Genomic DNA, 23,337 nt, shown 5'->3' with positions numbered 1-23,337 from the left:
CTTTTAGCAATGGCTTAATTAAGAACAGTTTTAACACCGTGTGTCAGATTGAAGAAATGCATAAGAAAAGTCTAAGAGCAACCTGAGTGAAGAAGGCAGGGAGGCACTGGGGGCTGTGCAAAGCGGGACAGGAAGCGAACGTGTGCAATGGTATGAGACCATTACGGCTCCTCCGGAGTCTCTTTCAAGTATATGAGTATGTATATTTGATCATTCAGCATCATATACATGGATTTAAGCACAGCAGAGATATAACTTCATTTAGTCCCCTCTCTTCATGTCAGATGATTCCACTTTAGTACCTACTTGCTCACATTTGTCACCTTCTGTCTATCTTCCATCTTCTCTTTTTGCATTACCAGCAAGGAAATCCCTGCTGAGAGCACTAGACCCCAATGTGCCTACAGGGCAGGCTTTGCTGGGAGATGAGATTTGAACTAATAACTTCCACCTTGTTGTTAATCAAAGGCTACATCAGTTAGTAAATATCCAGTGTTTTCCTCCTAAAATCCTAATTACAATCTTATATACAGCACTAAGTGCTTCTTCCTGGCCCAGGCAAGATTTCTATATTTCAAGAAATAATATTTACTTGGAGTGTTTTAGTTAGAATAATATTTTCTTGGAGTGTTTTAGTTAGCTTATTGCCCTCTCCTGTGAAACTGCAGTTTTGCAATTGCAGCATCAAGCCCCAGTCTCAATGCTGTGGAAGAAAAATGTGAAGCAGCTAATGGAGAGTTATTGGTCCCATTAACTAGTCTCAACTTTATTATTTTGTGTAGGTTCTAACACCAGAACACAGAAGCAGGATAGGATCCCACAGCACTAAGCAAGAAGTGACATACAATCCCAACATCCAAAAGCTTTACACCAACCTGTTTTCCTACGGATTGAAGCTAGTGCCTTTTTTCTACATGCTGAAAGTGACTTAACACATAATATGAAGAGGACACCCTTTACTATGTTTGGCTCAGATGGTTCAGTACTCTGGAATACCATAGGAATTATTGCGCACAGAAAATAATCCTGATCTATAGCATGTCACATCCCACCTGCATGGGTGTATAAGTCCCTGTGTTGGCCGTACACCGAGTATCAGATTCCATGCAAATACCACTCAATGAAACTGGAGGTTCTCATACGTGTGTCAAATCACTATAGTGAGGTAATGATCCTGTCTAGCTCACAAGTAGGGCCAAGCTGGTTATAAAGGAATCAACGAAGGTCCTTGAGGCATCATAGACATTGCATCCTACTGAGAAACCAGAAGTTTCAGCTGGTTGGAACTGGTTTGTGTGATGGTTCCTTGGCCATCTGGCAGCACACAGCACTCCTCACTCCATGTGATGGAGGAACAGGCAGTCAAATGGGGAAGAGCCTGCCCCACACCCTGGGCTAACACTCAAACCTGCATACTCCTTGCTCTTGCTGCCATGCCTGTGTCTGAAACACGGCCAAAATACCTTGGTTTAAAATTTTCTTTCGAGTAAGCAACAGCTGTTACTTACTGTTTTTTCTCCCTTTGGGTTTTTTTAAATAACAAACTCTTCACTTGAGAGCTGACCCAGCTGCAGCCCCAACTGAAGGTCAAACAGCTATGAAAAAACTAATTCTGTGCTGGATTTGAGGGTAAAGAAACACAGCAAGATTGGTCTAAGTTATGCTGTTCAAATAAAGCTGCATGAACTTTCACACTTCATATTGTTTGTTATGATGTTTTCAAAATGAAGCACAGATGTTTTACTTTGTTCATTTTTTTTCCCCCTGGTTGAGTCACCTATTATCCAGGCCAGATCGCAGCAGCTTGAGCAGGAGTCACAACGACAAAGTCTCCTAAACAAGGTCAATAGTTTATTTGATTTTTAGATAATATTCTGCACATACCTGAAAAGATAAGGAAATAAATATAATCTCTAATAATGGCACGGAGTAAAATATTGGGAAGTAATTGATCCTGTCCAAACTACTTGTGCTCCCCATCACTTAAGTTGAGGCAATGAGTCTGAGTTAGGATTGAATTTTGCCCATAGCTTGCAGCTTTGCTTTAAATATTCTTCTCTGATTACAATGCAGGAGCAGAGGAGGCTGAAAAGTTTCTGATACAACCTTTGATTTTAACTATATATCTTAAGCCCTCTTGAGCAAGTGGGTTCCCATCAAGCAAATAAAACTGGAAACTTTACATAAATCATAAACATGATGGCAAATACACATGCTCTGAAAAATGCCAAGTGTCACAGCAGGGCATGGAGAAACTCCTTACTTTTCCTTTTGGAAAAAAAATAGTCACATATTCTCTGACAAAACAGATCTCTGTCTGGCAACACGTTACTGCAGCATCCTTTTGGGGTGACACTGATGTGCAGAGGAAAACAAACAAACAAACCCACAAACAAAAAACAATCCTCTGGCAAGAGTTAACCTGAATTTCACTCAGTAGTCAGCCGAGTCCTTCCTAGAAAGGAGAACAGAGATCTGGCTACAGAGTGCTGCCTGAGAGTAGTGGATGTCAGCCCTTTTGAAACTAAAGTTCCCATCCAAGCATATCCCCGGGCTTTTTACTGCGTGCTTCATTTGTTTTTTGTTTTCAAAGAGTTGTGTAATAATACATCCAGATCCCCAAATACATGTTATAGTTTTAACAGAGCATTGTCCTTGGAAACTTTTCAAAGTGTTTCTGTATGTTTGCAGTATCTGTAGTTAGCACACTCAAAGCCAGGGTGATTCATTTCCTGTCCAGTGGCCATTTGTTGTTTCATATCTTTTTTTTTTTTTTCTTGGCTGCACCTTTACAAATATAATGGAAAAATCACTACTTGCAGATAATGAAAGTGAAGGAATTAAAAATTAATGCCTGCAGCAGAGAGTGTCAGCCACAGAAAATTGTTTGTGAATGCCAGTGCAGAGCAATATTTTGTGCAACATTCAGTGCCTAAATCTTTGCAGTTAAGGGATCAGTAATTTAGAATCAGCTATAGCTTTGGGTTACTTCTACAGTGCGAGTTCCTGAACAGTGAAAATGAAAAAAAAAATGCTCAATGATTGATATTTCAGTGTGTTTTGTTTGGGGGTAAATCTGTGCTAATCCATAATGCTTTGTGTATTTAGTCATTAGTTTTCAGATGCTACAGGTCTGGGGAATAGAGCACTGCTGGCGACATCTGAGTCTGTCAAACCCAGGCCCATGGTAGCAAAGTACACCTTATTATGTGTTGGACAACTTCCCTATATTTGGTGTTTTAGGCAGTCAGGTCAAAGCAGCCACTAGTGAAACAGGAGGCTATAGACAGCTTTAACCAAAGCATTCACCTATTTCTATGGCTCACCTTGTATGCTTATATGTCCCAGGAACTCACTTGGCAATGTTAAGGGGCAGGCATTGCTTGTTTGAGCTGATGTTGGGAGAAATGCAGCAGAAAGGCAGGAGATACTAATAATGAAGATACGGGAGCGGTAGACACATATCTTTCATATCACTGCTCCCAGAAGCAGTGAAGCTACTGGGACAAGATAAATATTTGGACTTCTGGGTAAAAAAAATCTAATTTCTGTCCTATTTGAATTAAAGAAAATTCAGGAAGAAGTTTCTTGATAAGTTTATATCTGTTTATATCTACAAGTTTATATCTGATATCTGACTCCATCCCCTGATTTTCTCTTCCTGAGGAGCCCTGAGCTTTGGCTAGTATTAGCTAGTGTCAAGAACTGTGACTGGTCTCTTGTGGAAAGATAACAGGACTTTGTGGTTCTCTCGAACTAAGAATGAACAAAAAACAGAGGTTCTTCCATATCACAAACTTGGTCCATGATGTATGAATCTAAAGATGCACTCAAATAAATGCTGCATGTTTAGCAGGAGAGTCTCAAACAGAAACTGAAGGCTTCACAAAAAGAACACAGAAAAAGTATTTTGCCTGGGATGCTTTTCTGAAGCATGGATAAAATCAGCAAACTCTTGGAGAACTGTGAATCCCGGATGCAACATTCCCAGTTTGGAAAAGCGAGAGCAGCAGCCTGGCTGCTATGGACTAGAAATACGGAGGCACTAGGAAACCTCTGCCCAACTCAGCTCTCTCTAGCAGAAGTGAATTCCTACAAGGACTTAGGAAAAAAGCAGAATTATTTCCCCAAGGATAACAGAAGTTTTGCAGGCTATTGTAGAAGTCATCCACAAGAATAATGGATCAAGCCAGTTTTATGATTATTATGACTGTTTTCCAATCTGTTTCTAACCATGGAAAGGGTTAGGTGGTTGAATCATCCCACTTCAGATACTGCGAAGATCACAGAATTACAGAATGGGCAAGGCTGGCAGAGACTTCTGGAGATCATCTAGTCTCTCCCCCCTGCTCAGAGTAGGTTGCTCACAGCCATGCCTAGTCAGGTTCTGAATATCTACAAGGATGGAGACACCACAACCTCTCTGGGCAACCTGTGCCAGTGTTCAGTCACCCTCGCAGTAAAAAAGTGTTTCCTGATGTTCAGAGAGAACCTTTTCTCTTTCAGTTTGTGTCCATTGACTCTTGTCCTGCTGCTGGGCACCACTGAGAAAAGCCTGACTCCTCCTTTACTGCCTCCCACCAGGTGTGTATACACATCACTAAGATCCCCCCCAAGCCTTCTCTTCTCCAGGCTGAATGAGCAGTCTCAGCTCTCTCAGCCTTTCCTCGTGTGAAAGGTGCTCCAATCCCTTAATCAGCTCCATAGCCCTTTGCCAGACTCACTCCAGAATGTCCACGTCCTTCTTGCACTGGGGAGCCCAGAACTGGGCCCAGCACTCCAGATCTATCTCACCAGTAACAAGGGAAGGGGAAGGATCCTCTCTTCAGCCTGCTGGAGACATTCTTCCCAGTGCAGTCCAGGAGGCTGTTGACCTGCTTGGCTGCAAAGGCACATTCCTGGCTCATGTTCAACATGGTGTCCACCAGGACCCTCAAGGGCACTTCTGCAAAGCTGCTTTACAGACCTTTGGTCCCCAGCCTGAACTGATGTCTGGGTTATTCCGCTCCGAGCACAGGACTTCAAATTTTCCCTTGTTGAACTTCATGAGGTTCCTGTTAGCCTATTTCTCTGGTGTGTCCAGGTCAGCACGGCAGCTGGTGCATCAGCCACTCCTACTGATTTTGAACCGTGAAATCTTGCTGAGTGTGTACTCTGTCCTATCTCCTAGGTCATTCCTGAGACAGGAACTCCTGTCAGTGCCCTTGCATGAACAGTGCATCTTTCATGATGTTGCAGACAGCAATATGAGCAACCAGAGAAACAGCTGAGAGTGAAGCCAAAGGTGTGGGGGCTTGAGGTTGAGAGGGAAACAGGACACTCTACCTGAGCTGCTGGAGGACCACCAAAGTCAAGTCTTAGTAGCAGATAAGAAAGCTACCAAGGATTTCCAGGATAAACTGGCAATTAACCAATTTACAGGCTTTCAGCTGGTCTTCAGCTCATGAACAAAGGTCAGTGGATGAATGCCAAATGACTCTGAATGGCTCTGGAATTTGCCATGCTACTTACATTTTTTGTTGCAGTAGTGCACCAGAAAAGGAAGCAGGTGCTAGTAAGGAAGATGGGTGCAGATCATTCTGAGCCTAGTAACTCCAGCTCTGCATCTTGCTGAGAATCAGCAGTTCTGGTATGACTCATGATAAAGCACGAAGAACCAGAAAACCATTAAATCCAGTTTGTAATGGGTAACCATTCAGTTTCAAAAATAAATAAATTGTCACAAGTCAGAAGAGGATGGAGCAGCAGAAATATAAATCACCCTCTGAAGTGAAATAAGGGAAGGGACATGGAGCAAAAGGGGAAGCATCTGAAAATCAGCTTGATGGTTAAGTCTGGGTATGTCAAGAGTGATTGTGTGTGTTTCACTATTGAGTACACAATGCATAAGAAAAGCAAACACTGTAGTCATAAGACAAGACATGCAAGATCATCTGGAGACTGAGGGATTCTGGCAAAAAACTGAGGTTGAAAACCATATATCTCATTGCTCAGGGAAGAGGTCAACTCGAAAATCCATTTGGACAGCATTACTGCTTCTGAATTTGTAATAAAAGCCAGTAGTATGCTAATACAATAGGAAATGAAACATGAAGATTATTTTTAGAAAGTAGTTTGTGCAATGTTTGGGCAATTTTCAGAAAAAACAGCTAACCTGCTTTCAGAAACTGCTATAGCATCCACTCACTGTGAAAGGTACCTTGTAAAGAAAAATAGAGGAATGATCCAGCTGCACCCTGATGCCAGCATCTTGACTGGTTTCAGCTGCCAAAGTTCTCGTGGAGCTGAAACAAGGAATGTGATTTTCTTATAGATATTTACTATCCAACAGAGGCAATCAACTCCACCACTGGATTTTCCTCCTAATCTGCAGGACCCCACAGGTTGGCCAACCATCTAAACGAGAAGAGTATCTGCTATACATGCAGCCATGCATACCCATGCTTCTCTCTGCTGCCCTGGCACCCCCAAACTGTGTTGCAGCTGCCACAGAGATTGTGTAAAGCCTGGAGAAGTCTCTCAAAACACACCCTGCTCTCTGCTTGTTGCAGCAGCCTAGACAAGAATTTGTAAACTATGTCCTTGCTGTATTACAAGCATCGCTACCAGAGCAAACCCAGGCTGTGTTTACTCTGTTTTTTACTGTGTGGAAAAAAAAAAAAAAAAATTAAAAAATTGTTTATCGCTGATCTCAGTTGGAGCTATTTGATAGTTTCTTTTTGAGCTCACTTTGCTTCCAATTCAATAAGAACTAAAAATACTAACCTGGATAATCTAATTGTAGATCAGTAGATATCCTGACCGCTCTCATTCTCAGAACATGTATCCCACGTACACTGGATGCACACACGGTGCACGAGCTGCCCAACAGCAGCAGCTTTTCACCTAGAACAAGGGTGACATTTGTGAACCATGAAGCCTATCAAGATTATCCTGCTCGGCTGATATAGTGCAGAGACTTTCTTTAAACAAATAACAAATGCTGATCTCTCTTTCTGATTGCATACCTTGGCCAAGGAAAAATATAAATGTTTAAGCCTTGAATTTCATGTGCACTGGAGAAAAGTTAGAGAAAAGAAAACAGGAAAGCACTTGTAATATTAAAAATAGATTGCTTCCTGGAAGTAAGAACCCTGATGGTCTTGTTGACTTGTTTTTTTACATGTTAAATGCCATATCATACAGAAGCACAGCCAGTTAGCTCCTGTTTTTATTTGACATTTGCCTGAAAAAAAATATATGGTATATTTTATACTTTGTTTTCCTTCTTTTATATTTATTTTTATGTAATACATTTCTATGTAAAAGATAGTTATAGGTCATGATGTGAAAGACTGACTTCAGAGCCTCCAGAGAGTATCTTAGACTTTAAAGTCATAAGTAGGAACATGATAAATCTTCCCCTAGATAATTAATGTCCAGTAAAATGAGTGTCATACCAAAAAGCTGGACATTTCCAGGGGAATTCCCCACAAGGAATATTGCTGGAAATGGTAGAGATTTCCAAAAAGGAAAAAAAATATTAATTATACCTACAAGTTACACTGCAATTTAAAACACACATCAGGGCTATGTATCCAAATAGCTATGGCACCTCCTTCATCATTGTGATTCTACAGTGCGGCACCCCAGCTAACAGAGGCTGCTGAGACCCCCACAGCCTCGTGGTCCACTGCTCTTACCAGTTTCCCAGCCAGAAAAAGGTGGTTTCACATTAAAGCCTTGCAGCTCAGATATGAGGAACAGCCCCTTGCGGGCAATTGTGAGCTCTTGGCAGAGTTTTTGAGAAGGAAAAGGCAGACACGGGGAGGGCAGCTCCTTCTCTGCAGCTGTGACAGTTGCTTGCAGATTTCAGCAGGCAAGCTCAGCTATTAACATTGGCCGAAGTTAAAAAATCCATGTAGCCCATCAATAGCCCCCTACTATTGCATAGATACAACAAACAAATACACTGCAAACTTTTTATAAAAGGGGCAATCAGGATTATATGAGGACTTACATGCTAGCAGGTAAACGCCCAGTGAGTAACAGCCACCAAAATGTGAAGACCAGAGAAAAGTCATGTTTCCCAATTGCCTTGCATGCTCTTCTGATTTTTGTCTTCCTAAGTTCTCAAACTTACAAGTGAGAGTATCTAGATGCAAAACCTGGAGGTGGCTTTTGATTTTGATTCTCATCACCTTAGTCAGTTACCCTGCAAATTGGAGAGAGAAAATACATTTTTAAAATTAATATGTCCATTCAGACATAATCTTGTCTATTGAATATATATTAAGAACAATTTTTTTGACAAAAAGTCAGTGTTATTTATGCTGTTGTAGTGTTCTACTTGGGAAGGATTCAAATGAGGGATATTTTTTCCCTAAAAAAAGACACAGGTTTTCTTTAAATATGAAGTTTTCTTTAAAATTTCATTTTAAAAAAATCATTGTAGTATTACTTGAACGTTTTTTTCTCTTTCAGTTTCTACTCAAATCCTTCTCTCAGATTTTTCAAGGCAAAGACAGTGAGTTTTCTGAGTTTTCTTCTGGTCACTGGACAGTTGTGGGATCTCCTGCTCCCAGTAAGAACGGTGAGGAAGCAGGAAGACATTTCTCATGCAGTTTTTTCTGCAGCGTAGATTGTTTTCACCGCTGAAGACAATGGCGGTTCCTCATAGGTTCCAGCCTAAGAAACTGACAGTCTGCAAATGTTGCTAAAGGTGCTGCAAATTTTGGCATGTGGGAGACTTTTCACTCCATCACTCAGATACCTTTACCTTCAAAAGTGGCAGGGACACTAGTGAGGGGTTCATCTGCCTCACTCTATCGATAATTTCTAATCTCTACATTTCGTTTTCCCACCTGTAACAGCTTCACAGCTTCACAAAAGCCTGCACAAGTACACCTTCTTTCTTCTTTTTTTTTGTTGTTTTTTTTTTTTTTTTTTCCATTTTTGCTGTTACCTCAGCCGTTGCTGGGTGTTGTTGCAGATGAAAACTTATATCACAGTGCAAAAATGACTACAGAGATAAGTAGTCTGAATAACATTACATATTCAATTAAAACTCTTGCCACAGACATTTCTGAGTTCCAATGGCAGCTTGAAGAACACTGTACCTTGTTGCCCTGTTGATCCCTGAAATACAGACTAATTCCCCGTGAAATTAACTGTTTATACACAACTAAGTTGTGTCCTCATGCTTCGGTTTGGATAAACATCAGCCAAAGTGGTTAATATGCTGAGGTTGTTTTCCTTCTGAAAGATGATCCCTGAAGTAACTTCAATCAAAAGACGTGCAAAGATGAATGATGATTTTCTTTTTCCAAGGGTCTTTCAAGAGATCAGTTTAAGGTACCATTCTTCAATTATGCTCAATTATTCTATGTTCTTGTTTCTTGCTGTTAATTACAAGTTTTTATTAGTATTTTTTTTTCTTCTGTGAAAATATCACACTTCAATATTAGGACACTGCCAATCATTTTTATTAACTAGATAAACACAATATTTTCTTTTAAAATCATGCAGCTTAATTCCAGGACAGATGAGGTGAATGCTGATGACATCCAAATGGTGATGGTAAAATCAATTTATCCATGTGCGAGTCTATGAACTCTTAGCCATTAAGTGCTTGGACTTGGCTTGGTGTTAAAATCTTGTCGCTCCCAGGACATCTCATTGCATACCCCTCAGCCCATGGGACCTGTCCCTGCAGGTTTGGATGTAAAGCCCTGAGCAGCCAGAGTGAGATCCATCCTGGTCACACTTCTCAGTTAATTCGCTACTAGTGTTGTGTGGGAAAAGACAGTAAAGGCAAAGGAAAATGGGGTTTCCAACTACCCAAATTGACTGGAGGAAAGGGAGTGAGAATGTGCTCTCTTACACTTGTTTTCTCTCTTCCCAAGCCTCTTGAATAGATTCTACTAATTTTAATGTTCATCTTGGCCAAAGCAATGAGACAGCCTTCTCCCCACTGTTACTTTTGGCTCCTTTTCACTGTACCCTCTCTGGGTAGTAGGTTCAGCCAGGCAGAAACATACCTGCTACCCTGCCTACTCACTGTTACCTGTCCTCACTTCATCCAGGAGCTGAAGGACAACATTTTCCCAGGCCAGTTGTCTCCATGCCTGAGCCCATGGTTGGTGACTTATCAGCCTTACTTGTCAGGGGAGAGGGGCAAATGTTCAAGCATGATTTCAAACTCCATTATGTCCCTGCAAATGTGAACTGGGTTATTGAAACACCTGTTTCCTCTTATGCTCCCTTATAAAATCATGAAAACTAAATCAAAATAAATCAAAATTACTGCTAAGTGTAAGAACATAACAGGAACCTGACTTAAAAAAAATGAAGCAAAACCAGTCGATCAGATAAATTTAAGCTAACAGGAGCAGAAAGAGAAGAAATAATCTGTTCTACTGAATGAGGAACACAATGTTGGGAACCACTTTCAACTGTTAGAGTGCCAATGCCATACACAAAACATAGGGCTAGTCAAACTGTCCAGCTTACAGAGAGAGTTCATCTTTCCCTTTAACGATGCATTCCTGGAACTTCAATAGCTGTGAAAGAAGTTCCTATTTCTTTAAAGAAATTCACCAAATGCTTCAAAAAGGGGCTATGTCATAGTTTCTGAATCATTAAGCAGAAAAAAGACTTGCCTCAATCTGGAGGTACATCCCTTTTACCACTGAGATGATACAGAGATCAAAATTGAAAGCAATTGGTGATAACACAGCCTCTCTGGAACAAAAACATGGGTGGCTTTTGTGTGAGGCAACATACAAGTAGGATGTATTTTCTATGCTACACTTTATCACTTCTGTGAGCTAATATGTGATTTATAGATGACAGAATTTATATCTGCCTCTTTTTGGATAGGTTTGACTTTCTTTTTCTCAGAAAATAGAACTGTGTAAATTTTTGCACGGAGCATTCCAGACAGTGTGGATTTGGAAACATCAGCCAGACCTCACAACAGTAATTTGATAATGTAGAATTTGTTCATTTTCACAGTAGTTCAGTGTTACAAAAGAAAATATACATACATATTCATGGTATACATTTGTAAAAAAATGTCTACAGATAATGTAACAACTGAAACAATATGTCCTATTTCAGTTTGGAGTTGTTCAATAGTGGTTTTCAGATTTTTAAGAAGTTTCATGTCAAAATACACATGGTCCTATGAAATAGTTTCAGTGTTACTAGAGCAGAATTCTTCTATGGAAAAGTTTCTGCTGAAATATTTTCCCAGTACAACCTGACACTTTGAGTCACAAAATAATTTAGGATTGGAGGGAGCTCTGGGGGGTCACCTAGTCCATCATTCTGCCCAAACCAGGGTTAACTTCAAAGCTGGATCAGATTATCCAGGGCCTTCTCTCCATCAAGTTTGCAGTATCTGCAAGGTTGCTTCTCTGGGCAACCTGCTCCAGTGTTCATGGTGAAGAGCTTTTCTTTATATCCATCTGAAATTTCCCTTGCTCATATCTGTGACCATTGTCCCTTTTCCTTTCATGCTGTACCTACAAGAAGAACTCGGCTCTAACATCTCTCTGTCCCATAACAGGTAGCTGAAGACAACAATTAGGTCCCCCTGAGTCTTTGCTTCCATGGGATAAACAAACTCATCTCCTTCATCATGTCCTCATTGCTGGCTTGTGTTCATCTTCTGGTCCAGCAGGTCCCCCGTTTTCACAGAACTGGTCCCAGCCCATGCTGCTGTGTGGGGTTACTGCAGCAGGACACAAGATGTCTCAGTTCTTTGCAGGTCTTTGTTGAATTTTGTTAGCCCATTCTGCCATCACCTCAAGATTTTGCTTGAGATGGCCTGGAATGGTATGACAGTCCCCATCATTTCTGTCCAACACATCACACCATTTATATATCATCCCCTATGAACACAAAAGGCATACGGACTTCCAGTGATTGTCAGTGGAAAAGTACTGTGCACCATGTATTGAGCATCATGCCTTTTCATTTCCTTCTCACAAAACACAAACATACCTGAATGTTCTTGTGAATGTGTGTACCCTGTGACTTTCAGACATCCAGAAACTAGGATGTCTTCCCAAAGTCAAAGCAGAGAAAAGTACTTATCATTATATCAGAAGCCAGGGCTGCTCAAAGTGATGGTGCTGACAGGTGCCTCTCTCTCCTTTAATCTCTTTTGGAATTCTGGCTTTTAAGTTTTAGGACTGATTTAAGTGCAGAACCCTATATTTTTTTCTGTGGTCTTTTTTTTTTTTTTTTTTTTTTTTTAAATGAGGGAAATGATATAACAACTCTTTCAGCGCTAACACTTCCATTAATCTCATGGAGCAGAAGCTGACTTCCTTAGCACCTCTCATTTGCCATTTATTACAATGGGAAGAAACCTGCTTAACTGATATACTACCTAATGGATGAGCAAGGAAGTTATAGAAAGGTTAGCAGTAGTAATAACCATTGTAATGGTAGCAATCAGAAGCCAATAAAACACATCTGATGCTGACCTCAATTAACACTGACATGCACTCTCATTTTAGCAGTAATATCAAGTGACTGCTGCAACATAGTTAAAGCCCAGAGCTCTGTTTTCAAGGGATGCTGGTGACAGTCCTGTTTTCAAAACAAACAATTAGAGGCCACAAATCAGGATACCAAGTTGAAATGTGGTCTCCTGAGGATCTCACGATCCTGAGCCTGAGCTCTCAGATAAACACAGGGCTGCTACAGGGAGAGTCACATTGCTTTTCTCATTCCAGATGATAAACAGGTGTAACCTGCAATTTTAAAATCCTGCCAGGAGTGGAGCAAACATCTACAGCTGGGATGACACAGGCCCTCTTCTAATTTATAAAGGCAGATAATATAAAATACTCACTGAGTAGCAGGCTTAACCTTTGAGGTTAGAAAGTTCAAACCAATTTGTTGAGAAAAGCTAAAGGCTTACATTAACAAGTCTCAGGAAATGTCTGGACAAGGAGAGGTGCCTGAACAGTGATATGGAAACTCCTACAGTCAAGAATATTCACAGTGGGTAACTCAGGCTACATCTACATTAGCATTTTTGTTCCTTTTTAAAGGAACATTTTGGAATCAAATCTTCCATTTCCCCCATGGATGAACACTTTGGCCACACTGGGGCACTGTCGCAGAGAGTGCAAACTGGGGCCCCTTCAGATGGCACGGGCCAGAAGGGTGAGCACGAGAAACACAACTCTCGTGTCCCAGCCACTAATGGGCACCCAAGCTCTGAGATCATGCTAGAAACAGTTCAAAGCAACATCCTCTCCCCACATATGTGGGCACTGAGTCCTTGGCACCAACTGGTCCACTCTACAGATCTGTATTGATGCTAATGCAGACACAGCCTCATAGACAATTTATGTAGATCAACACAACAAGAGTACATACTGGCATGAAATCATCCAGGTACAATTGTTAAAAGCCAAGAAATATTCTCTAGAATGAAGAAAGACTCACCCACCTTCCAGAAGATTAAATTTGAGCCTGCATCTTTTTTATGCCTAACCAGCATTTGCATGCAGAGTATCTTCCATACAGCAGAGTTTCAGCTAGAGTACTTGTCCTTCCGAGGATGATGTCTCACATGACTGGAAAAAGGCTTTCAGAAATAGTCTGGGGCCAAATCAAAACCAAATATGTCTCTGCTATAGATTTCAGCTGGACATAGGGGTCCCAGTATTTCTGAGGATCCAGGCACTTGTTCTGAGCTTTCCAAGAATTTAAATATGAAATTGCAACATACTAGTCTCCTCCAATGCGTGAAAGGCAGTAAGGTCTGTGTAATGGTATTATGTACATAAGGATGGCTGCTGCTTTCTGCACTAACCGCAGCAGAAAGCTCACAAAAGCTGGGGTGAGAACAGTGCAGAGCCCAGCCTCTTGGTGCAGCCAATCCAAGCACAGATCACAGTGTGAGTGAGTAATAAATAATCCAGAATTAATTGTTAATTGCAAAGAGCAGTTTTGTCCCAAGCTGATACCTGAGTCATTCAGCAACTAGAAACATTTTACACTTGGGTTATAAATGACCATTCCCATTCATTAGGGTATCTCATTTGCTTCCCAGTTATCTCTGCTATAGACCAAGGCATATTTCCTTTTCTATGGACTGAGGCATCTAGCTCTTTTCCAGTTTTTGATATCAGATCTTTTCTAAACAAAAGTAGTGACTCCTTTGAGTCAATATATAACCTGGACAGGAACAATGGAAACTTAGAACCAGATATCATCTATAGTTTGATTCTTTAACCTTGCTGTTTGACATCTATATATCACAACAGCTGGAGACTTTATTTGCCCGTCTAGTATCATATAGACATATTGAATAGAAAATTTAAGAGATTAGACCTCTATGGTAGCTCTCAGAGGAGCTCATGGGGTGAAGGACCAGCTACCTCTAAATCGTGATGTGGGCCCTGGTGAAAATGCGTTTGACACTGCTGCTCTAAATATTTCCTTGGCTTTCAGTGGTTAAAGGATTAAAGTAACTCTGGTCGCTCCTGAAGCTGTAGCCACAGTCAATGGAGATGGATGTCAAAAGCAGCTGACTCATATAAAAGATTCTACATAGATGATGTCCTCAACTGGTGTCAGGGAGACAGATTTTATGAAATATTGAGGAACAATTTTACAAAGTCAACCATGTTTAATAGAGATGAGTATTTCAGTGCTACCCATACCACTAGATGAGGTGGAAACACACAAAAATGCTTTTGGTTAAAATATGGAACCACTACAAATTTACACCATTATGAAGCCTTGGCAGTGGATACATTCTTAATTTGAAGGAACAGAGGAGAAGATCAATCTTTGCTTTAGTTTGACTTCTCTGATGATAAAGAAAGCTATCAACCCTTGCCTACTGTCACAATGAAAATCCTTTTGTGTATGTTTTTTCAGTTCTAGCACCCTATTTAGCAATTTCTCAGTACTGTTACTGCTACTGCAGGTTGCTAGTACTGGCAACCAATACATAGCGAACCTAAATGTTTGCCCAAAAAAAAGGCGGTCACACCAAGGGACCAAATGGGCTGCAACCGAACGTGCTGAGGAAACTGTCTGTTGTCATTGCAAGGTCCCTCTCTATCATCTTTGAAAAAACATGGAAATTGGAAGAGGTATCTCTCTAATGACCGGAGAGAAGAAAATGCTACACACATCTTCAAAAAAGGCCAAAAGGACAATCCAGGGAATTGCAGATTAGTCAGTCTCCCTTAGATCCCTGGGAAAATCTTGAAGCAAGTCATCTTTGAAGATATTTCTGGGCATGTGATTTGGAACAGTCGGCATGGATTTACCAACGATAAGTCACATCTGACTAACTTGATTTTCTTCTGTGATAAAATAACTGGATTTGTGGATGAGAGGAGAGCAGTGGATGTCCTTTACTTTGACTTCAGTGAGGCTTTTAAGACTGTTGCTCGCAATGTTCTTGTATCCTAAGTTAGGACATTACTGTCTGGATGGGTGGATAATGAGATGGCTAAAAACTGGTTTGATAATCAGGCTTAGGGGATTAGTGGGTCATCTTTCACCTAGAGGCTGGTAATGACTGGAGTACCATGGGTTTCTACCTTGGAAGCTCTTGCATTTAACATCTCTATCAATGACCTGAAGGAGGTGGTGAAGTATGCTTTCATCTGATCTCAGATCTGGCCCTACTTCAGCAGGAGGCCAGACTAGACACCTTCTGCAGTCCTTTCCAACCTGAGTTACCCCATGATCCTTTGACAAGGCATTAAATGCATGTTATTACAGCATTTGAAATGCAGCATGCATCAGCGCTCCTTGCACTGCAACACAACTGCTGCAGTTCTGTGCTACGGGTTTGTTACTCATAGAAGACCATGATGGGTCAAGTGGCTTTGTTGCTTACAGATCACATGCTAAAGCTGTGATTTAGTTTTCCCTCTGTTCTCACTCAAGTAATGAATTTCAGTGTTCAGCTCTTATTTTGGATATTCTAGCTGTCAACATGGTTGCAAATCATTACAAGGTTTTCCACTGAAAGAGTTAAAAAGAGGAAAAATATTCCAACACTAATGAGTCAAATGCTATGCCTGAATAAAGGGCTGCATATCCTGAAATAGGCTGGAGAGGATCGGTGCTGTAACTAAGTTTCCGTGTGAACCTCTGACTTTTATAAATACCAGAGACTCTTTCCTTTCAAATCCCAAGTTTACCTTCCTCATCTGGCTTGTTGCTTCCTTTAGCTGTGCTGGGAGGGGACTGCTGTTTTGCAGGGAGAAGCCTGAGTTATTGTTGTCTAATTTGCCTTGTTGTTTTTTTTCCACAGATACTGTCCCATGGGGGTCAGAAACTGTGAGACCAGTGAAAGGTGATTCTTCTATGCACAGTTTGTGAGATCTTGCAGAAATAGCAACAAGTAAAACCTTGTCTGGATTAAAACCAAAGGTGAAACACTCCCAGATTTCAATGAGGGCAGAGTTTCATCCAGTTCTTTTTGCAGGATGATGTTCCTCACAAGGAGGAGGTTTGTATGAGGGCAAAAAATGAAGTGAATTTCAAAGAAAAAAGGCAAGTTTTCCCTGAACTCTCTAAAAAAAAGTATTCAGTGGTTATGGCATGTTATGTATGACATTTAACTTTTTGCATAACACTACTCTGATGGTTCTTGTAGACCCTGGGCAGGAAATCACTCTAATGTAATCATACTGCCTGTCTGTCCTCCCTTCCTGCCCCCTGTAGTGACTTTTTAATCCACTGACCATTTTAATCCATTAGTTTTCCATTTTATTATATACCTATATACTCCAGTGCTGGGGAAAAGCTTCAATGGAGTTTGTGACTCACTAGGCACTAAGAAATCTGACCGCAAGAGCAGGAGCTGCAGCTTGTTCAGCTTTGCTGGAATCAGGCTCAGAGGGCAGACAAGGAGCTGTTCCTGATGAGGGGTGTCCCATGCCTGTCCCCAGCTCCCATCTCCCTTGGTCCACAGGGATCCACAGCTCCCAGCTCAAACCACAAATCTTGGAGGAAAAGAAAATTTCCTCTAAATTTGCTGGAGGAAAAATTTAGGCCAGCAAGTCTGGGCTGGAGGAAAGAAAATTTCGGTGCACAGGTTGGTAAGTCTCCCAAGAAAGACCATGGAGTTGAAGCAAAACACGATGCTCTGAGTGCTTTGAGGAGGTCTGATGAGGCTTACACTCGTGGAGGCTTGACTCTGTTTCTCTCTGTGGTCCTGCAAACAGACCTGTCTACTTCTCCATTTTATTCCAGTCTTGGGTAACATTAACACATTTTTCCTCCAACAAGTTTTATTTTATTTTAGAGCACCCTTATCTGGGCAGGGCTGAGTTTAGAGAAATTCAGCTGTAACTAGAATTTTCTCTACTGCTTTCCTAGCAGAACAGTAAACGTTTGTTCCCAGGGGCTGATTAGCTCCTGCTCTGATGATGCCAATCACAGCCTTGCTTGCATCTCCATCTATCCCCAGCAATAGTTAAGAGAAGATAGATCAAATTTATACAACCCTGCTCTAAAGACCCTGGGAAGGATGACTGAAATGTTAAGGTGTCAGTGTGTATGTGAAGGAAGGGAGTAAGACAACAAGAAAAAACTATTTGAATGTTTAACACCTAAGGGCTCATCTTAAACTTTTAAGGTAGAGTCTTTTTAAAGGGGGAGCAAAGTAAGTTGTTTCTGAAATTTCCTGGGGCCTCATCACAGACTTACAGGAATATTTGCAGAAGCAGCTTGTCTACAAGCTTATATCATATCTCCCACGTGGGAGAAGACTTTAAGTGAGACATTGACTTGCTGGAAAATCACGGATAGTGAGGTGTAACCTGAAACAGAGAGCTGGATTTCACAGAGTGCAGCACTATCAGGCTGTCTGCTCGGTTTCTTCGGCCTTATGGGCAAGGCTTGGAAGCCCACACACACTTTGACTGCTGAGTTACAGTCCTGGGAAGGTCTCTTACCTGAATGCACCACATGTGGCTTGTACAGCCCCTGGACCCAGATCCCCCACTGACGTCTCACCCCAGCGAGTACATGCTGTGCACAGGCTGACAGAGCTGTAGCAATACTGCCAGGTATTGTGTGCTCAACTGCACCACACACCAAGCTTCACATCTGATGGGGCTTTTCTGCTCAAGTTCATTTTCTGGGCTGCTGTTTGTCTACCGAGAAGCTGTGGATTTGAGTCCCAGCAGCTCCAAGACTGAGCTCACTGCATTGTCACTGGAGATTGTCCCAAGACCAAAATATCTGAGTATCTCTTAAAGGTCAGTATAGGAGGGGAACATCCAAAGATACAGAAATACACAATGTTTACATCTCATGAACTTTCAGCAGTTAACGCTCCCATGCTTTAGTCTCAAGGAAATTTTTCCTTGTAATATTACTAATTGCACATAATTCCCTATGATGTTAATGAATTTTCCCTTTTGTTCATTGCTGAACATGGTCTGATTTGGCATTTAGTGAACTTCATGCTAGAAGCATGGAGTGGTAAGAAAAATCTGATTTGGTTTTTCTTTATTAATTACAATTTCAAATTCACCTTATGTTTTTCTCTGTCTTAAAAAAAAAGAGTAAACAGGTTGACTTCTTTGCCAAGATTGTGTGGAAATACAGGATATACATATTTAGCACTAGTCAATCTGTTGAGAATGGGTAGGAAAGCCATCAGTTCCTGAGGCTGTAGTAGATTTCCTCTGCACAACTTGTCAGCAGCCTGCTGGAGTTGAGGATATTTTGACTGTGTACTTGAAATGTCAGGAATGCATTGTTTATTTGCAGCCAAAAGGCTTAAAATCGGGGCCTAAAGTCTCTCATCCAGAGGTTGCATAGCTCTTCAACAAGCTGCTGACATGAAGTAGAAGCTGCGCAGCTGGCACACAGTGGTGCAGGAACATCACTGAGACCAGACTGCAGGCTGCAGCCACACATGCAAGGTACCATGTCTGACCCGCTGCCCCTTCCTGCTCTTTTTGGAGACACACTCATTTTCCAAGAGCAATTTTAGAAGGATTCCCTTTACTAACCTATGCAGTGCTCAGTGCACGCACTTATGATCTTTTACGTGAAGCCTGAAAACTGTAATTCTCTCAGAGAATTACTGTGTCAAGCCATTGTTCTAGTTAACTGCAAGAGGTTATACATTAATTTATAAAAACCTCAGGGGCTCATACCACAGTATACCAAAGCACCCTTCTAGGAGCTCTAGCAGTTGATAGTGGAAGCCTAAGAAAGAGTAAAAGAGAAGGATAAGCACATAGATAACTTCTCCCAAATATCCTGTCTCAGTTTCCCATGATTTGCAGCTCAGAGATTTCTTTAGCTTGTGATGGCACCTTTATATTTAGCACCTCTGAGTGATTTCCTCTTCCATTAATTTACTCCCACAGATTTCTGAACTGATGTAAGTATCAGCAACCTGTGGAAAAGAGTTTTGCAGGTTCAACAAACACAGATTAAAAGTATATTCTTGGATTTGTTTTGAACTTGTCCCCTGTTTTCTCAGCTAATACTCACTAGTTCTTGTGCTGAAGGAGACAGAAAGCAACTTTCCCCTACAATTCTTCCCCTTCTGTGAGATATGTACAACTTATGTGAAGAACTAGCAAGGTATTATCATTCTTTCTCTGTAACACAAATACAAGAAATGCAGAAAACTGCTTATAGCTGCACAGACACGCCGTGCTGCCTTTGGAAAAGCCCACCATGGCTCTAGTTCCATTAGTGGTGTCAGCCAGCAGAAGAAAAGAAGCTGAGTCTCCACCACTGCCAGCACCCACTGCCTTCCCTTCTGCAGCTGCCATGTCCCTTTGCAGCCCCGGAGGGCTTAGCAAACTGCATCCTGGGACTTATTTGAGTTCAAAGTAACCTGAGAAAATCAGCCAACCAACCAACCAACCAAACCCCCTGATTTCTTTTCAGTCAGCTCTGTCTTTTGACTGGATTCACTCTGTGGTCAGGCAGCTGCTTTGCCAGCACGGGAAAGCATACAGCAGGGGTTAGTAGTGAAGCCTGAGGGTCCTGAGGAAAGGTAGGGTAGTTTCTTTTGGTGATGTTGCCACCTTAAGTCAGATTAAGTGTCAGAGAAATGCTGGGCTGACCTATACTGAAAGTAAAGATACTGCAAGTATAGCTCCTGAAAAGAAAGCTGCCTGAAAAGAAAGATACACCTGGGGCTTTTGACACAAAAGAAAGTACAGATACTTAATCTCTCATTATCTGTCATATGCCCAGACCTAAGGAAAAGCCCTTAGAAAAAGAAAAAACACTATATAATGAAAAATAAAAAGCACTTCATCAATTCAGATGAGAAATCTGTCACAGACACTTCTGCAGCAGACTTGCAGAAGTTCTCTGCCTAAGTCACCTTAGATCTGTGAACTTTTGCAATGGGTGACAAACATGTTTATGGCGTGGTGATTTGAATGAATATATTTAGATGAATATATCAATTTTCTTGAAAGCTATGTAGAGGTCAGGAATTTTAAAGAGGTTTAGGAGTCAGAATGGGGGAAAGATATTCAAACATACAGCAAAGATTTTCTAAAGTCTACTGGTAAAACTGTCACTTGAATACAAAGATTCAATACTGAGGACAGGTTTTGCAACCCTCTCTTCAATGTATAAGGCAATTATTTCATCATGCAAAGCCCAATTCCAGCAGAATTATAAAGATTCCTCCTTAAATTTACTTCAGAGCTGATCCCATAACAGACTCAACAAACTGTATAGCCATTAAGGGACTCTACATTATAGAATATTGATTTCTCTAATATCCGTATAATTATACTGAGTTGCAAATTGCTAATAAAACTTAATAATCCTCCTGAAAAATTGGCATCATTAGCCTGAGAGCAGGCTTGAAATGCCTAAAGCCATTGTTTTGATAGTCTTACCAAACCATACGTTAATAATTGTATCACTTTAGCTGCACACTCCCTGCTGTTTTAGTACTTAACTAAACTGTAATGTTAAATAGTTGTTGCCAGTTCAAGAAGTTTATCAGACAATATAAAGATGTCTTTGTGATTGTAATTTAAAACTACACATAAGTGCACCCAAAAAGTACCGCTTGTGAAGTTATCTCCTAAGGGCTCCCTTTATGGGTATTACCAAGATTTTAAAGAGAGTTTTTATATCCTTGAGTCTTAACTCAGTAAGTAACTGATAAGATAGGCCAGGCTTTCACTCTGCTCTGCTTGTTTGTGGTGGTAAGTGGTGCCCCATTTGTGTGGTGTTTGAGCCGTACAGCCCCTGCTTTCTGCCTGTTATCCCTGCCCGCAGCCAGGCAGGAGCCAGCGCGAACAGCCTGGGAGCAGGGGACACTTTACACACAGGGGACAAGTCCAGCCCAATCCTCAGAAACATGTCACCTACCAAAAATAGCAACACTAAGAGGATGCCAGCAAAGTCGGGTCTCAACACTGACCGATGCTTGCCGATGCTGTGGTACATACGTCACTCAAATCAGTTGACACAAATCTGTCTTCTGCTGGTTGTCCAACAGCCTCCTTCCTCCCGACAGAAGTTGGGCATTTGGTGGAGACCTGCTTGAGAACTGTGCCAAGCAGATGTCACCTTCTCACCAAGGAGTCCTACTTGCAGGTTTTGGGAGAGGCAAACAGATTTTACTATGGGCTACGAATATTCTGGCTTGAAAGGGAATGACCGAGGGGATAGCTGCCCATAAAATGTTAAATAACATGGAGAAAATGACAAGGGAATACTTGGTCTGTGTACTGGAAAATACCTGGAGCCATCAAAGTTAAAATCTGGGAAAAGACTGGGAAGTCTGGGAAGAGACTGCAGGAAGGACATTCTGAAACCAAAGAAATGAAACATTGCACGTAAGTTTTGTCACTGTGGTGCATGACACAGGTATAATTATGGGTTAGTGCAGTCCATCCAGAAGTGCAAGAAACTCCAGCAACCAAACATGACTTGCATCCCTGTGGTTATTCCTAAATGTGGATGTGCTGCAGCTGAAGGTGTGATTTTGGCACACAGAGAGGTGTACCCCACAGCTGGCTGGCTGTTGGTGAGGTTGGTGCCGACAACACGGGCTTTGCTGTGTGCCCCACTATCAACGGGCAACGCTGCACCAAGCAGAAGTCCAGGCTGCTGAGCCCCCCTGGTACTGCTGCTTAGCCAGGCAGGATGAAAACTACATCATGTCTGTCTACAGCATGTTGCAATCATGCTTCTGACTGTAGTGTGAAAACAGACCAAGAGAAATAAAACCAAAAGTAACTACATTTCCACTCACTTTGTGAAACCACTGCTAAACATGCCACTTAGCATGACTGTACTGGAAGAGAGAGCAGCATGGAGTCCAGGGAAACAGCTCTGTGGGATGCTGAACAGCTTCAGTTCCCCCTGAAAAACAAAACTAAACCTCAGTTCATATATGCCCACTTTTAAGAAAGTCTTTTTTTGACCAGGACTTAGGAAACCACAAAGTACTGCCATTTTTCCTGACACCAGAGGCTGTGTCTGATGCTACAGCTGGGTCTGGAAATTTAATTCATTTACTCCCACCCCAAAACTTACAGAGCAGTCATCATTCACCCTAACCTGTCACCCTAACAAGCTGCAAGGCAGAGATACTTCACTTTTGAACCAGCTAGTGGCAGCCAGTGAATAACATCTAGGGAACCAGAACACCCTTCATCATGAACCTGATATGTTTAACAGATAATTAAATCTGTGTAGGGATTAGGCTTTACATTGTATAGTTTTATGGTAACAAAACCTGAGCTTCCTAAGATTACACTGACCAGCCCCTTATCTCTAATGCTGAGATGTTTATCAGTACCATATGTTACGAGCTCCTGCTATGTTTCCCAATGACCTTCTGGGACTTAATCAGCCCGAATGTCAGGGGTTGAGGAGCTGAGGACATATATTATGACACAGAATGTAATGCTCAGCCAGGCAGAATGAAAATGCAGGGCTGGAGTCCAAGGAAAAGGTCTTTGTTGGTTAACTTCTGTCCCTAATAAATTTGTCAATTAGTAAGAACAAACGTTAACTTTGTTTTCCTTGCCCTAGCTGTTGCTTTGTGAGGTCCCATACTGCGAGGTAACACAGGGCGTGTACTCAAGTACCAGCGATGAGGGGAAACCTCAGATGATTCATGGTTTGGGAATGTTTCACACAAAAATAGTAAATTCCGGCTTTATATCTGGAGGCTATCCATCCTACCCAACTATGTTTTCCAGTCATAGAACCATCAAAAAGGTATGCAATTAGCAGGAAATTTTTGTCCCCAATTTCAACAGCTCCGTGATTGTAAGCTTTTTCAGTCACACGTTGCTTTTAGAATTAATGAGCACTCCATGCCAAAAGTCCCTAGGCATG

The 23,337-nt window shown here is 41.5% G+C and overlaps 1 long non-coding RNA gene across 1 annotated transcript in view; it reads right to left on the bottom strand.

Annotated features, from left to right (window-relative positions):
• LOC309439198 overlaps positions 1-22,737 on the bottom strand; it is a 29,574-nt gene extending 6,837 nt beyond the window's left edge. Inside the window, exons 1-3 of the long non-coding RNA XR_014183938.1 lie at positions 22,244-22,737; positions 8,000-8,194; positions 6,766-6,885 (exon numbers count right to left, since the gene is read on the bottom strand). This is a non-coding gene — a long non-coding RNA (uncharacterized lncRNA). The remainder of the gene's footprint in view (positions 1-6,765; positions 6,886-7,999; positions 8,195-22,243) is intronic.
• Between the last annotated feature and the right edge of the window lie 600 nt (positions 22,738-23,337).

This window comes from Streptopelia decaocto (genome assembly GCF_964273445.1).
Source record: "Streptopelia decaocto genome assembly, chromosome: 4".
Classification (NCBI taxonomy): Eukaryota; Metazoa; Chordata; class Aves; order Columbiformes; family Columbidae; genus Streptopelia; species Streptopelia decaocto.
The sequence above is the reverse complement of the archived record's forward strand: the minus strand, read 5'-3'. Positions and strand labels throughout refer to the sequence as shown.